This window comes from Oreochromis niloticus, linkage group LG19 (genome assembly GCF_001858045.2).
Source record: "Oreochromis niloticus isolate F11D_XX linkage group LG19, O_niloticus_UMD_NMBU, whole genome shotgun sequence".
Classification (NCBI taxonomy): Eukaryota; Metazoa; Chordata; class Actinopteri; order Cichliformes; family Cichlidae; genus Oreochromis; species Oreochromis niloticus.
In genome coordinates, this window is record NC_031983.2 from 6810365 (window position 1) to 6825472 (window position 15108).

Sequence of the window (15108 nt, forward strand, 5' to 3'; positions counted from 1 at the left end):
ATCTTCAAATGCAAAGCACTGGTATCAGATGAAATGTCACTATTTAATCAAGGATTAGATGTGAAACAATGTTCTAATGTTTCACTATTATTTAACACTTGGTTTCTATGTTATTTCAGCATTATACATACATACTGATACAGTAATATTATAATAGGAAAGGCTGAGGTAGACATATAATTATCCAGGGTCATTAATACCCCTGTATATGTAATTATTTTCATAACACACTTTCATTCCTGTCCTAGTAGTTTAAATGTTACCTTTGTCCATAGTGAGCATTACCAGTTACTTCCTTAATTTTGTTGATGGTACTGCACTGTTTGCAGTCCACGGATTTCCATGGACATGCTTATCTCAGGAGCAGCTCTGAAACACAAAGGCTGCTATTGAGCACAGGCATCAGATTAGTGTTGCATAATAAACAGAAAGCTGTGGCGTGAAGGATGTGTGTTTGCGAGTCCAGCTGTCCACGAGCGTTACAGGTTAAATTCTAATGTAGAGCTCTAAATGTCTCATCTTACACTGAGGAAATCTGATAACTTGGTCGTATTTGTTGTCTCGTGGCGAACAAATGTTGAAAATTCTCTACTTTGATTACTCTAGTATCATTTCATTTAAATGTAAGCCTGACCCAGTTTGTGTTTAGTCAATTAATTTGCATTTTGTTACCACAGAAACAACTTGCAAATGATAGGTAGATGTCTCTAAATGTGGCATAAGGCTCGAAAAGTCTCCTCTATTGCCTAAATACAGATTAAATTATAAATGTGTTATGCGCTATTATATATAAACAATGCTTATTCTCTGTTTGACTCTGTGTGAACCTGCATTTTATAATGATTTAATGAAGTAAAATAAAATAAATTATGTGTCATTGTGATGTATGACGATAGTTTTGTTCAATCCGATTTAAAAAGTTTTTTTTCAGTTTAGAATAACTGCATTATTCAGTAGGTCCATAATTTATTCATTCTTATTCATTCTGGTCATTTTGCTTCTGTATACCACCACAGTGGATTTTAAATGAAACAATCAAGAAGCAAGGGTTTTAGTTAAAGTATTGCATTGACTGTTAGGAATTACATCCATTTTTATACACAGTCCCCAATTTTCAGAGGCTTAAAAGTAATGGGATAGTTTCACTTCCACGGTTAGGTGAGGCCTGTTCCCAAAGCACTCCATGACAAATTAAGCAGATAAAACATTTGCTTAATTTATGAGAAACTAAACAGAGTCTATGTGAATGTTATGTGCATGTGGGAGCACAGATTGGGATGTTTGTTATTAGCCTAGTATTATCATTGAATATTTTACACATATAAAAGAAAACAGGGACCCGTGTCGAATGACTTCACACTGATAATCAGGTTATCTGTCTCCGCCTAAGGTTTAGCCTGAAACTGAGCATTCATTTGCATCTGAGGACAGCAGCAAACAGCACAGTGTTTGTTTTTATTATAAGGTAAAACTGGATGATACATGTTTAGTTGTAAATTTATTTCAGTGTCAAAAAAATAAAACCGAGGGAACACGAACGCCTGAGAAATTTAAGTCACTCAGAATCAAGCAGACCCTCGATTACTCATGGATGTGCGAACATTAACAGTGTCATAAATCATTCATCTCTCTGCTTTCACCAGCAGCAGTGTATGTGATGTCTGAGGTACAGAGACCTGCACCAATGCCTCACAGCTGTTCCAACTTTGAGCACATCAGTACTGCTGGTGCTCAATTAGGAGCTATACATTATGTGCCGCTCAGGACACGACTACTGCAACGACTACTTTGTTGCATCAAATATTAACTCTCACAATGTATGAATGTGAACTTTTTTATTATTATTATTCTATTACAAATCAAATTGTAAATATTCGTTCACAGCTTTAGTCTACTTTTTTTTAACAGATTCTAGGTTTGAGTAAATTATCGGTGGGAGCTGATAGCGTTTGTGTGATATTAGGTGTCTGACTGTCTATCATAGTTAAACCACATTACCACATGACTCATATAACCTGTTAATGCAGTATTTCAGGATCTGAGTACTTCCTCCAAAACTGTGGCACTAAAAAGATTATGGGAAAGCTGAGGGAGTGCTGTTAGTGTCTTCTTTCTGTTCTTTTCTCTTTTCCTTTGTTTTTACATTTTTAATGAGAAGCAAAGGATATTCTGTAGAATAAACAGCTGTCAAGTCTAACATCTGGTAAATTACACAATGGGCAACCCAAAATGCAATTGAAGTGTAGACTCTCAGCTTTAATTCTGGGGCCAAGGAAAATAAATTGCATTGAAAAAACAAACAAAAGATCAGATTTAATGGACAACTCGACAAAATGCTTTTTCATTAACAGATATTGTGTGTTCTTTTATTATTCTTCCTAAATGATAGAGATTAAAGGTTTGGAGTTGATTCCAAGTGTAGTATTTGCAGCTGGGAGCAACTGAAATATACAGATTGTTATGGTGTTGTGCTCTTTTTGAGCTTCTTTGTGTTTCTTTGTACTCACCTTTTCCCTGCATCTCCTCACTGTCCTTGTCTTTTCCTGCCTCTGGTTTCTCTTTTTGGTTTCTCATTCTAGTGACACGCTGTTGATTATGGTAACTGCATTTCCTTTTTTATGCTTTGCTGTTTTATTTCCTGTCATTGTCCTGCAGATTATTTCCATTTGTGTCTCATTTTATCAGGGCTCAGCAATGTGATCAAAAACAGGACTCGCAGAACTCTCATTAAGCTGCATTTTACTTTTGCATCTGCAGTCTTTGCTGGATCCCCTCGAGTGTGTCCAAACAGTGGTCGTTAAACTGGATTTGCACAGTGGCATTTTGGTGTGCACCATGAATGTTCTCCCTTAGTTTCTCCAGGAAACTACACTGGAAATATGTTGTGACACTCTCATTCTGAGGGATGATCTCACTGTGCACAGTGCTGTAAATATTGAAAAACTGATGATGCTACTGAGCTCACTACAGTCCTGATGCACTTCCTTCAGGAATGAAAAGTACTCATGCTTAGATGGAAATCTGTTAAAAACTGTACAGTTGTAGCTGATAAACCAGTTCTCATCATCAGCAATGATCCCTCCCACAAAAGTCATGCTCACTTCAAAGAGAACCAAATGTTTACTTACTGGGCAAGTTTGGAGCTGTGGTGTAATTACAGTGGTGAGCAAGGCCTTAAAGAGAGTAAAACAGCAGCCATACAGGAATGAACTTAGAAATGACTAAGAGGAAGGAGGATCAGCTAAAATCAAGGGAAGGTCTTTCATAATAGACTTTGTGTCTTTGTCAGATTGCCTGTGTGCATTTTGCCCTTGATCCTAGTCTGCTTTTTGTATATTTATTTGTTCCTTTGTTGAATTTAGCTCATCAGTTTTGTGAACAGAGCTCCTCTTGTTTTTTACATGTAGCTCTTGTTTCTACGTTTGGGTCTCTTTGAGTCACACTTAACAAATGTTGACATTATTGCAAATAAAATGATATTTAATCCTCGTCAGCTGTCTGAATTTTGGAAGATTGTTTTACGATATTTTACTGCAGCTGTTTCAGTGCTTCACCAGTCTGACCTCAGGTGACTGATTCAGACACCTTAAAGTCTCCCACTTATTTGCCTTTAAAGAAAAAAAAACCTCCTAGCTTGTGTTACAGTCCAGCTGTAGCTGAGTCACCGTCACATCCATTTAACTGCCTTTGACTAACTCTGACCAGAAATTAAAGCTCTTCTTTCACATCGACAGTAAACATAAGTGACCTAGCCACCAGAAATCATGCATCACCTGATCCAGTGTTTACAGAGGGAGTAGCATGTTTCAACAAAATCCTTCATGATCGTCATATCTGTTCGTCTTTCCCCATCATTCTGTTACAGGATGATTTAAGTTTCCTCAACATTTTCCTCTCTTAATACCTTGCTAATAATAACTTCAGGTCTCGATCTGGCAAAAAAAAGTTGTCAGTGAACTCCAGCAGATGCCTGTCACAACGGTTTTTCAACAATGCCCTGCAGACATTTTTACTTCCAGGCAAATGTCTGTAGAAGCACAGAGTCACTTCTATATTTTGTTGATCAGACTTTTGGTGTGTGCTATCTACCCTTTTTTTTTCTTTCCTGGTAGAGTGTGACACTTACCAACACTCTCCTTGTCAGTGGGGTGACAAACAACCCGATCTGGCCTTTGCTTTCTCCCTCAGGTTTACATTCACCAGATGTAGTGGCTGATGGTCTGTTGTGACCTCTTTTTCTTGCTCCAGGATGTTGGTCTCAGGTGTGCAGGACTCTGTTTTTGGTGCATAATGATGGCCTGGTGTGAATCTGATGCAATAAGAACAGACACCATCACATGAAAATCTAAGTTACACATTCAGTTGTCATTTTATTAGGTTGTCACAAAGCCGGTGACAAAAAGTAGAGACAATGTGAGGACTAAAAGTGGAAGGACCGTCAATGGTTGATGGATGGATGAATGGGATGAGCAAATGCCCCCAAAAAAGCTAAAACCAGGAGGTGAGGAAGTGAGAGAGTGAGAGGATGTTAATAGCAAGCTTATTTAAGCTCTGTGTGGAGGCTCACGCAGGTGTGCCCAAAACAGCCTCTGCCTGCAAACTCTGCAAAACCTGCAGTGAGAGCAGAAACCTGAGGGGTCATAAAAAACCTCCCCTAGTTGATGGTGTATGAATATTATTTAGCTAAATGTTCCTGCTATTCAAAAATGAGATCTAAACAACAACCAGGTACCGTGCTGAGCATCCTACATTTTGATATTTCCTGCTCTTTTTTGTTACGTTTGAAAATGAAAATGAAATGAACTCAGTTTAAATTCTACAGTAAATGCTAAATTTTGCAGCCCCCCTTGCCCTGCCCTCGTCCAATTTAGGAAACACTGGGCTAAGTTCCAGTAAATAAGGCTAGGATTTGCTCTGCTGTGTGCTCCTTTACAGTTCGTTGGCTGTTGCAGTCTCTGTGTTACAGCGCTAGTTTCACACACCCACACACCCGCGCAGAAACATATACCACCCACATCACTGTGTGGTGTCACCTTGTACCCATGGGCAGCCCTGGAGTGAAGAGGAATCTTAATGCTGCTACCGCTCATTGAAATGCACTAACACTTATGGCTTGCACAGCCTGAACACTGCAAGCGCTGGAATAGCACAGAGTCATGCTATTTGGACAAAATATCACATTAGACTGAGAATCTGACTAATGGAAATCAGATACATTCATGCCGCTCTGCCAGACTTGCAGTTTATGGGTGACCCAGACAGCTTTGAGGTTTTCTTCCCATCAGTCGCAGACAGAGAATCACCTGACAGAACTGTACATCCATTACGGCTGAGTCCTCATCACTGCATGAACTCTGCTCTTTGGAGACAGCAGAAGCAGGATGATGAACCAAGCAAAGCTGCACTGTGTCGTTGATGTGTCCATCCTTTAAAACGATTGAGGATTGTCTTCTTATCAACGTACTTATGGTTTAATATAAAAAATTCTGAAATCCACTATCTTTTCTCTTTTCTACATTTGCATCTTTTTATTGCTCTCATCCTTTTACTGACTCCAGTTTCAGTAAAACATTCTCAGCACAGTTCAGCTGGATCAGCTAATTGAAAGCGGGCGAGCTGTCCTAGATTCTTTTTCATATTTAAATTCAGGTGGTATATTCTTTGAGTCATTTTTAAGTAGTTTTATTGTCTTTCCCCAGGATGAGATGATGAAGAAAATAGCCCGCAAGGCTTCTTCTGCAACTTACCCCGAGTGCATTTAAGTTCTCTTCGAGCTGTCAGTCTATCTGTGTTACTGCTGCAGAGCTGCTTCACTCTTTTATCAGTCACTGAGGCAGACTGGTTGTTATGCATCTCAGCCATGATCTTTTAAATTTTCCATTGTCTTTAGAGAATGATGGAGTTTTATTTTAAGCACATTAGCAGCACTCAGTTCTCCTGACCTGTTATCTACTAACAAAAAGCCAGAAACTTCTGTGTTCAGTTTGATTCTGCTCTCAGTTTTGAACCACGCATTAAAAAGTTGTCCAGTCTTGCTTCTGCAACTCCCTCCTCTCTGGCATTAATGAAAGGTCAGTCTCGCCTCCACCTGGTTCAGACTCCAGCGGCTCAGCTTCATGCGGGGGAAACATGGTCCTGCGGTGGTCCTACGCATAGACTATGGACAGTTTCTGCAGATTGTCTTTTCATCTTGTAGCCATTTATTGTCACTAGGAGGAAGTGTCACAAACGAATGGTCTGTGGGCTCCTTTTGTTCATCTTGTTGATCCTTGACAGCAATGGTGAAGAGCAAAGTTATAACATACAAAGGGCTGAAGTGAAGCAGAGTGATAAAAAACAAAGTAAAGTGTCCACTCCAGCCACTGCCTGTGGATGCTGTATGTCTATCATGTTCCTGTTCTGGTTCTTTTCAGCCAATCAGCGGCCTACCATAGCTCAGGTGCTGCCCTCCTGGCTGTTTTGTTTATTATATGCAATACCCAAAGTTTAAAATATTTTAAATAATGTTTCTTTTTCTTTTTTTTAATCCTGTCAGATTATATGTCCACTTTTGTGTGTTTCTCATGTGACTCTTATGGCTCTTTGTTTAAACTTTTCCTATAACGATTCCACTTTTGTCCATCTGTCAGTGCACTTTGTAAACCCTTGTTTTTATTATTCGTACGATGATGATTCATGTTATTATCTAGATACAGTACTGTACCGCTGTAGGTGAACACAAAAATAGAACAACTTAATGAAGCTAGCTTTAGGTAGCATTGCTCCAGTGCATTATTAGGCTAAAACTTGCTGCTGTCAAGGTTGACTGGGAGACATGCTTGGTGTAATTGTGAATATAGTCATGGCTATGCTTTAGCTGTAAACACTATGTCTGAGGCACAGTTTATTATTAGCTTCTTGCAGGGGTTTGTGTGCGTGCAGTGACATGGTTGTGCTGGTTTTATTAATTCATGAACTACTGTGGTGTATTAGTAACAGTCCTTTGTATTGTGACACAGTGGAAAATGCACAAACACATGCAATGCAGATATAACCACAAATGCAGCAATCATTTTATTATTAGATCTGTCTACTTGCAGCTTCAACCAACACAGATGAGACAGCAGCTGGAGGAGCTGCAGCTGTGCATATGAAAAGTAGCTGTATGTTTACAGATACTGAAATGAGCAATAAATGTATCAAGTAATTCGTGTGAAATATCTGAACATAACCCAAAACCGATGCTGTATCATAACTGATAGCGACAATGTTGGCAGTTCAGGTCATGGTAATGTGCTTTTCTGATAGTTTGCTTTTAAAGGTCATGTTGTAAAATCACTTCTCTTTGTCCCTGCCTTAACTTTTTTTCTTTTTTTACCCATCCATCTATTCTCTTCCACTTATCCTTTTCAGGGTCGTGGCGGGGGGGTATCCCAGCTGTCTTAGGGCGAGAGGCAGGGGTACACCCTGGACAGATCAAGAGTCTGTCACAGGGCCAACACATAGACGAAGACAACCATTCGCACTCACATTCACACCTATGGCCAATTTAGAGTTTCCAATTAACCTGTCCCCACTAACTGCATGTCTTTGGATTGTGAGAGGAAGTCGGAGTACCCCGAGAGAACCCACGCAAACACGGGCAAACACCACACAGAAAGGCCCCGGCATGATGGAGGAATTGAACTCAGGACCTTCTTGCTGTGAGGCAACAGTGTTAACCACCGTGCTGCCTTTTTTTTAACCTTCAGGTTTATTTGTGTAATTCCTTTTCTGTTTTGTATCCACATTCATTGAATTCTGCCAGAATTAACCTTTAACATATAAGTATTTCCTGTGGTTGTAACATAACTACAAGTTATCCTAAATCCTAAAAGTTGGTGTATTTGGTTGTCTTCAATGTTCAAAATGTGCGATGCTATAGTGGGGGTTCTCCTTTTTTTAGACACTAAAAAGCTAAGTTTTAAAAACAGCACTGGAGTTGGAATTTTGACATTGAAAGCATTTGGGAGCCACTATGTCAAACAGGAGAAAAAAAAATGTAAATTCAATAATGAAAGAAGTAAAAGGCGACAGGCAGATGGCAAGAGAGTGTCAGCTACACAAGGCAGTAAAAACAGTGATTTTTTTTGTCTTATTTTATCTTCGTGTTAGGATTTCTGCTCTGTGACTCATTCTGTGTTCAGTTCTCGCAGCACAGGGAAAAGCAGAGAAAAAATGAGGGGGGAAAGCAGGTGAGGTAACTTTTTTATATTTGTGCTGTCAGAGATGGTTTTATGAAAGTAGGTTTGGGGGAAAATAAGAAAAGACGGAGACAAAAGATAAAGACAGATACACACAGAAGATGAGCTTCAGAGAAAGGGAAACTGACAGCGGAAAGAGGGCATGGGAGAGAAAAGTGAAGGCTTGAGATGAGGAGGGTAAGAGAGGAGAGTCGGGTAGAGAGGAAGGAAGAGAAAGCAGGAGATGGCTATGATGAACAGTACTGGATTAGTAGAAATGGGTTATAGAGAATGGGATAGTGCAAATTTGTTTTTCACGTGTGTCCAGGTCCCTGAATTTTTTAAATTTTTTTTATAAATTTTATTTTCAGTCACAGCAGCATGTTAATAACAAAACTTACAGTAGTTTGCTGTTCAGTATTTACAATACCCCAAAAGATAACAGAAATAGAGAAGGAAAACAAACAAACAAACCAAAGAAACCCCTACAAAACAAAACAAAAAACAAAAACAAACAAACAGCAACAAACAAATATAAAAATAAAATGTATAAGGGACATTCAGTGTACAGTTAACTATGATAGTGATATAGAGACATGGTATCCGGTCATGATAAGGTGGTCATTTAAATCAGGAATGGCTGCTTAAGAAATTTGGTGGTTGAACCTGCCAGTGTATATCTCATCTTTTCTAAATGCAAAAACCTCATGAGCTCTGCAAGCCACTGTTCATGTGTGGGAGGAGCTTCCTGCTTCCATCTTAAAAGTATAAGGCGCCTTGCGATAAGTGAAGGAAAGGCAATAGAATTCGATTAGTATTTTGGCAAAGTGATGTTTTGAGGTATCACCCCAAAGATAGCCGTTAGAGCAGAAGGATCATATTTAACGTTATACATCTCTGAAAGAGTGTTAAATATAGACACCCAAGAGTTATGAAGATTGGAGCATGTCCAAAAGGTATGAAGGAGCGAACCTGTTTCTGCTTTACATCTGTTACACAGAGGGTCAGCTCCTGGATAGAACTTGGCTCAGGTCCCTGAATATTTAATACGAATTAAAGTCAAACTAAACTGTGTTTGAAATTCTGCAGGTACTTTGTATATCATATCAGTGTAAAGCTATTCAAAGGATCACTGGAAAATTGGAAAATATGTAAATATTGGTCATACCTACCTGCACAAATTGAGGATTAGCTGTGGTATGAACCATACACACATTAGGTAAGGACTTTTCAATCACAATCTGATCTTGAGAGTTCAAAATAGGACTGCAGAAACCTAAAGGTGATGTCACTATAGCTGCGTCCATCTTTTATGCTATATATATGACTTGTTTTCCTTCTCTCACCCCAACCGGTCGCAACAGATGGCCCCGCCCCTCTCTGAGCCTGATTCTGCCGGAGGTTCCTTCCTGTTAAAAGGGAGTTTTTCCTTCCCACTGTCGCCAAAGTGCTTGCTCATAGGGGGTCATATGATGGGTTTTTTCTCTGTATGTATTATTGTAGGGTCTACCTTACAATATAAAGCGCCTTGAGGTGACTGTTGTTGTGATTTGGCGCTATATAAATACAATTGAATTGAATTGAATATATGCTACAGGGTCATTAAACTAATTAAAGCCTATTTCAGATGTAAGTTTAAATGCAGCACCACTGAAAACTATGGTTGGTTTACCACAGGGTTTATTTGACGGTGCTGGAGATGAGTTTGCATTCATTGCCATATTCTACATTTAGTTTGTTTACAACTGCTGGCAGAGTTGTTCGTTGTTAGTGCATCAAATTTAAGGTCTATCGTCACCATTTTGGCTAAGCATAAACTACAGCTGTCAATGATGTGGAGAAAGCCTGCTTTAGCTGTCAGATAGGAAGACTATGAACGCTATGAATACAACTTCATACTGCTGATCAGGTTTGTTTCATCATAAATAAACAGAATGAAAAACATCTTTTTTAAAATTACTGGATAGACATCTGATCTTCTTAATGGTGATCCAAGCTTTTGTAATCCTTTCATGATGAGTTAACTCAGTGGTGCACGTTGCTAATTGTTATTTGCAGCCTTCTCCAAGGTGTTGGCATTTTGTAATGCTCTCCTGAGAATGTCTCCAGAGTCCTAATCAGCATCCATAAAAAGTTTGATTCAATTAAGCATTATATCAGATGGAAAACGAATGCAACTCTCACGGAGGCTGATTATTGCTGGCAGCACACACATATTGAGAATTAATGGAAAAATACATAATGGATGATTATGACTGCCCAGTGAAGCCTGAAGGGAGAGAGGAAGAAAATGGGGGAAGCCTCGCATTTAGTTACTGTCTGCACAAAAATACAGCATGAAACCTGCTTTCCTGTTACACCACAATATTAAAGTGTGGCTGTAATCAAAGATTTTGACATTAAGGACAGGAACCCTGAAGACAAGAGGTTTAACCCTTAAAAGCAGACATTTATGACATTTATTGCTAGTAAATGTCATGAAAAACTGCCAGCTCATTTTAAGCTTCTCTCATGTGCATCTGTAAAATTTACAGTGATAGTGACACTAATGGAAAAGTGACATAGCTATTAAAATATTAAGTTAATTTTATTGAAATATGTATATACCACCAGTCAATGAGAAAACTGTTTTCTTTACTCAGCCAACATCTTTTTAAAGCTCTTCTGTTCTCAATCCTGTATGTGCCAGACAGATTTTCATGCAAACAGCTTGCTTTTTTTTTAAAAAAGTCAAAAATATCTTTTAAATGTCTTAATACTTGTTGAGTTTTAAGGCCAAACTGACTAAAACTTTTTTTTTAAAAAATTCAATATCCAGGGACACAAATTACACATAAATATTTGTGTTCTTTGAGGGTTTCTTGTAACTGAGTGAAGCGGTTGAATGAGAGATAAATCACTTCATGTTCTATGCGACAGAAAAAAAATATATATTTTTGATATGCTGATTCACATCTGAAAGTACTGGAAATCACCAGCACTGGCTGCAGCGATGTGACGTACCACCATTAAAAGGCTGATATGTGGCTTTTCAAACAGCTTGGAAAAGATTGCACACTTGGCTGTTTAATTCTGTTCATACATACATTTGCATTATTTTTTACTTCACCTGGCAGGATTTGCATTAAAAAATTAAGTAGCTCAAAGTCCAGGTCTTAACGGCTAGTTCGAGTGGGATTTGGGAGGTTTATAGCTAAAATGACCAAATCACGCCTTTATAGTTGGGTTCGAAGACACATTTAGAATAAACATAATTCGGTCTAACACTTGACAAAAGCAGCAACACACACCTATCAGACTAATTAAGAGACTCAACCGGAATTTGTTGATTTAACTGAAAGCACAAACGAAAGAAAAAAGTAAAAAGAGTAGTTTGTGGTGATAAACAGTCCCTCTATTGTTCATTTGTCATCAAAAAAGCATTACGGCGAAAAGCATGGTCATACCAAAAACATACAACAAAGAGCAACCTCAAAATAATCCACAGCTGTGGACCTTCTTCACAAAGTAAGGTCACAGATGGCTACTAATGCCCCAATCACAAAGCCATCAACCTCTATCTTCATCTCCACCACTGTGCACTCCCCAAACACACACTCCACAACAGCGTCTGTCTTTTCAAGGCACTAAATGAACGTGAACATGAGTTCCTGTCATGAGTTGCTCCATGTTGCAACATAAAGTCTTGTCAGTAAAAACAGATTTAGATGGAAGTGCAAAGCAAAGAACATGCATTATGTAACACATTAGCAAGTTGTCAGTCACTTGTGTTTAATGATGTCTGCTCTGTGTGTGTGTGTGTGTGTGTGTGTGTGTGTGTGTGTGTGTGTGTGTGTGTGTGTGTGTGTGCCTCACCTCAGGAAAGCAAGAAAGACTTTAGAAGTTAAAACGTTGAGATAATATCCACTGAGCACTATATTAGTTACATCTTACTAAAGCCCATCATGAAGCACCAGTGCAAAGCAGAAACACCTACAAAGCTTCACTTAATGTTTACATCAAACATTAGAATGGTGAAAATGTGATCTCAGTACCTTTGACTCAGATTGTAGGACCTCCTGGGATTTTCATTACCAGAGCTCCACAGCATGCGTGTGTGAATGAGAGAGGTCAAAGAAAAGCCAAGGCACATGTAACCATGCTCTTTTTTTTTCTTTGTTTTGTTTTTTACCTGCACCAAACAGAATGCAAAGTTCAACCACTCTGAACTTTGCTCCTGTCTGATACTGCAGATGGTAGGTCGCAGTCTGCCATCAGCAGAGTGAATCCACTGGCCCAACCTGCCTTGTGTTTACCAGGCTGCTGCTGCCACTGCTGGTTAATGTTTTAGGGGACTGCAAAACTGATGTGATTTAATCATGGGAAGATTGTAGTATACACAGCATTATGACACTAATATGCTGTTCCTAATAAAGCACTCTGTGACCATTAAAGGATATCAATTACTACTCATGAGTAAAGAAGGTCATGTACGTCCATAGTAAATGACCATTACTGAACCAAGGACACCAGCTATCAGCTAGCCATTGGGGTCTTAAGATCCCTTCCCATGTGATTCAATTCCCACTAACACCTTGACCCATGTGACCTGTATACCTTGCATGACACGTAGGACAGTGTTACACAAAGGACTCACACCTTGGCCCCTGTGATGGTATTGAGCTACACATTGGCTCATGTGACCATTAATGACTCACATAATTAGCTCTCAGGACCACATCTCAGGGGACCACCCCATTAGGATATAAATACCTGAGACTCTTGGTTAAGAGGTGAACCAAAGAAAAGTCCGTCTGCCTTCATTTCAAACACTGAAGACTAACATGATCTGGATGAGCAGCAGCTAAATGACTAAACTGAAAGTTTCTTTGGGGATGCGTAGCATCCAAAACCACTTTGTGAAATCGGTTTTATCCAAAACAGGAGCCCGAAAGTGAGTATCCACATGTATTAAAAGATTAATACATCTGCAAGTCTTATTTATGGTCACTGCATTAGTTGTTGTGCTGTCATCAAAGGTCCCTGGTTTAGTGTATAGTGTTCACCCTTTTGTGTGAAGTCTCCATCAGTCCCGTTGCCCTTGGTTGTTTCCTGTTTTTTTGGTAACCAGTGTATAGCGTGTTTAAGTCCCCTTAAGTCCCTTCCGTTGTCTGTTTTTCTGTGATCAGGTTCAGCTGTGTTCCCCTCCTGTTTTCTCTTCCTCACTACTTCAGGTATTTATTGTGATTGTTTCACCTCGCCCTTTGTCAGGCCGTCCCACTAGCTGTGCTGTTCCCAGTGTTTTTCCCTGTGCTTCCTTGTGCCTTATGAATTTTTGTTACCTCCTTCTGGACCAACTGTACTTGTTCTTTTTCTGGAATAAACACTGGATTTTATGTTTAACCTTCGTCTAACACATCCCCCACTCGGGTCCTCAACCTTCCACCACACCTCGCACAGCATAACCTGACAAGATTATCATTGGGTTGTGCCTACACAACCCAATGTTTGATATGTGACTCAGGAAGACTGAAATTTGGCTGCTTTATGTACTAGATACTAGTTCTATCAACTTACATTTTACAAAAGGTAAGCCATAGTTACAATTATGATTATTCATATCAATGTCAATTTTTTGCATAAGAACAAATGTTTCAACAAATCGTATGAAATAACCAGAACTGGCAGTGAGTTAAGTTCTAAGTTCCTTCCAAATCCTTTCTTTAGTCCCAAACTGATTACTTTCCAAAAATATAAAAGTTGTTTTCTTTTTTGTTTTTTTTATTCAAAACTTCATGCAGATGAGACGGTGAGACTCACACCAATTTGCACAGTCTATACGTCTACAACTTTGATAATGAATATCCAACTTTGACCTTGCTTTCCTGCCCTCCCTAATAGGTGAAATCATCAAGAGACCCTGGCTTGTAAACCTGAAGTCACCTAATGCTCATTCACCGGGTTATAATTTTTATCTGTGAAGAATTAATACTTTCAGGTAGTGTGTATATATGTGTATTTACATATCTGGTCTGATAACAGATTTTTTCAATGATAGTGGCGTTTGACATCACAGGTCTCATTTCAAAGACCAGTTCCCCGTTTAGAGGTTGAACCGCCTCGCTGCTGCATGGTGCAAACATCAAACACACGTTCAGTCTCAGATGTATTTTTATCCCGTCAACACACCACCACCACCACCACCCTCCCACCCCACGCACTCTCCTTGTCTACAATGAATAGACCCTTTAAAGGGATTTTGTCTGACCACTTCCTTTATTCTCCCCGCTGAAGGCTAATTGAGGTTGTGCAAATTAACAAGGGGAGCTGTCAGACGGCGGGAGGCAGGGGAAAGGGTGAGGGGGAGGCAGGCTGTGATTGGTGGTGGGGGGCTTGGATGGAGGCAAAAATAAGCACTTCCTCTTCGGTGGTTCCCAAAATAACCAGCGCCCCCACGGCTTGAACGCCACACTCCTGAGGACTGGGTATCCCAGCTGTGAGATGGGCTGTCAGAGTCACACACGCACACATCGCCCTCCTTCTTTGTTGCATAGAGACAGCAGTATCAAAAATAAGCAGTATTACTTCATCGCAGCTCTTTCCAACACTATTCTCTGTATTTATCAATCAAACATATCAATTTAAATCTAGTGTAGGCCTCTACAAGTCACATTTCAACTGTAGCGATCCTCACGTTATGTCCCCAGCCTGAGGGGGACCTACATATGACATACTTTGCGACTCCCCATTATTCCCACATAAGAAAGGACAAGCAGCACACACCAGTTGAAGAAATGGAACCGCTAACAAAAGCTTCTAATCATAGTTTCTCTAACAAAAAAAGAAGGGGACCAAATAACTCTCTACCCCTAACCAAGAAAACATGATGAATACGTGTTCAGCCAAAATAGTCATGATTTCTATGTCT

General features: G+C 39.5%; 1 protein-coding gene across 1 annotated transcript in view; it reads right to left on the reverse strand.

Moving 5' to 3' along the window:
• Positions 1 to 12377, reverse strand: part of LOC109195940 (tumor necrosis factor alpha-induced protein 2) — a 29297-nt gene extending 16920 nt beyond the window's left edge. The window contains exons 1-2 of the mRNA XM_025900985.1: positions 12236 to 12377; positions 4127 to 4309 (exon numbers count right to left, since the gene is read on the reverse strand). The gene's annotated coding sequence lies outside the window, so the exon portion shown is untranslated. The remainder of the gene's footprint in view (positions 1 to 4126; positions 4310 to 12235) is intronic.
• Positions 12378 to 15108: the final 2731 nt, after the last annotated feature.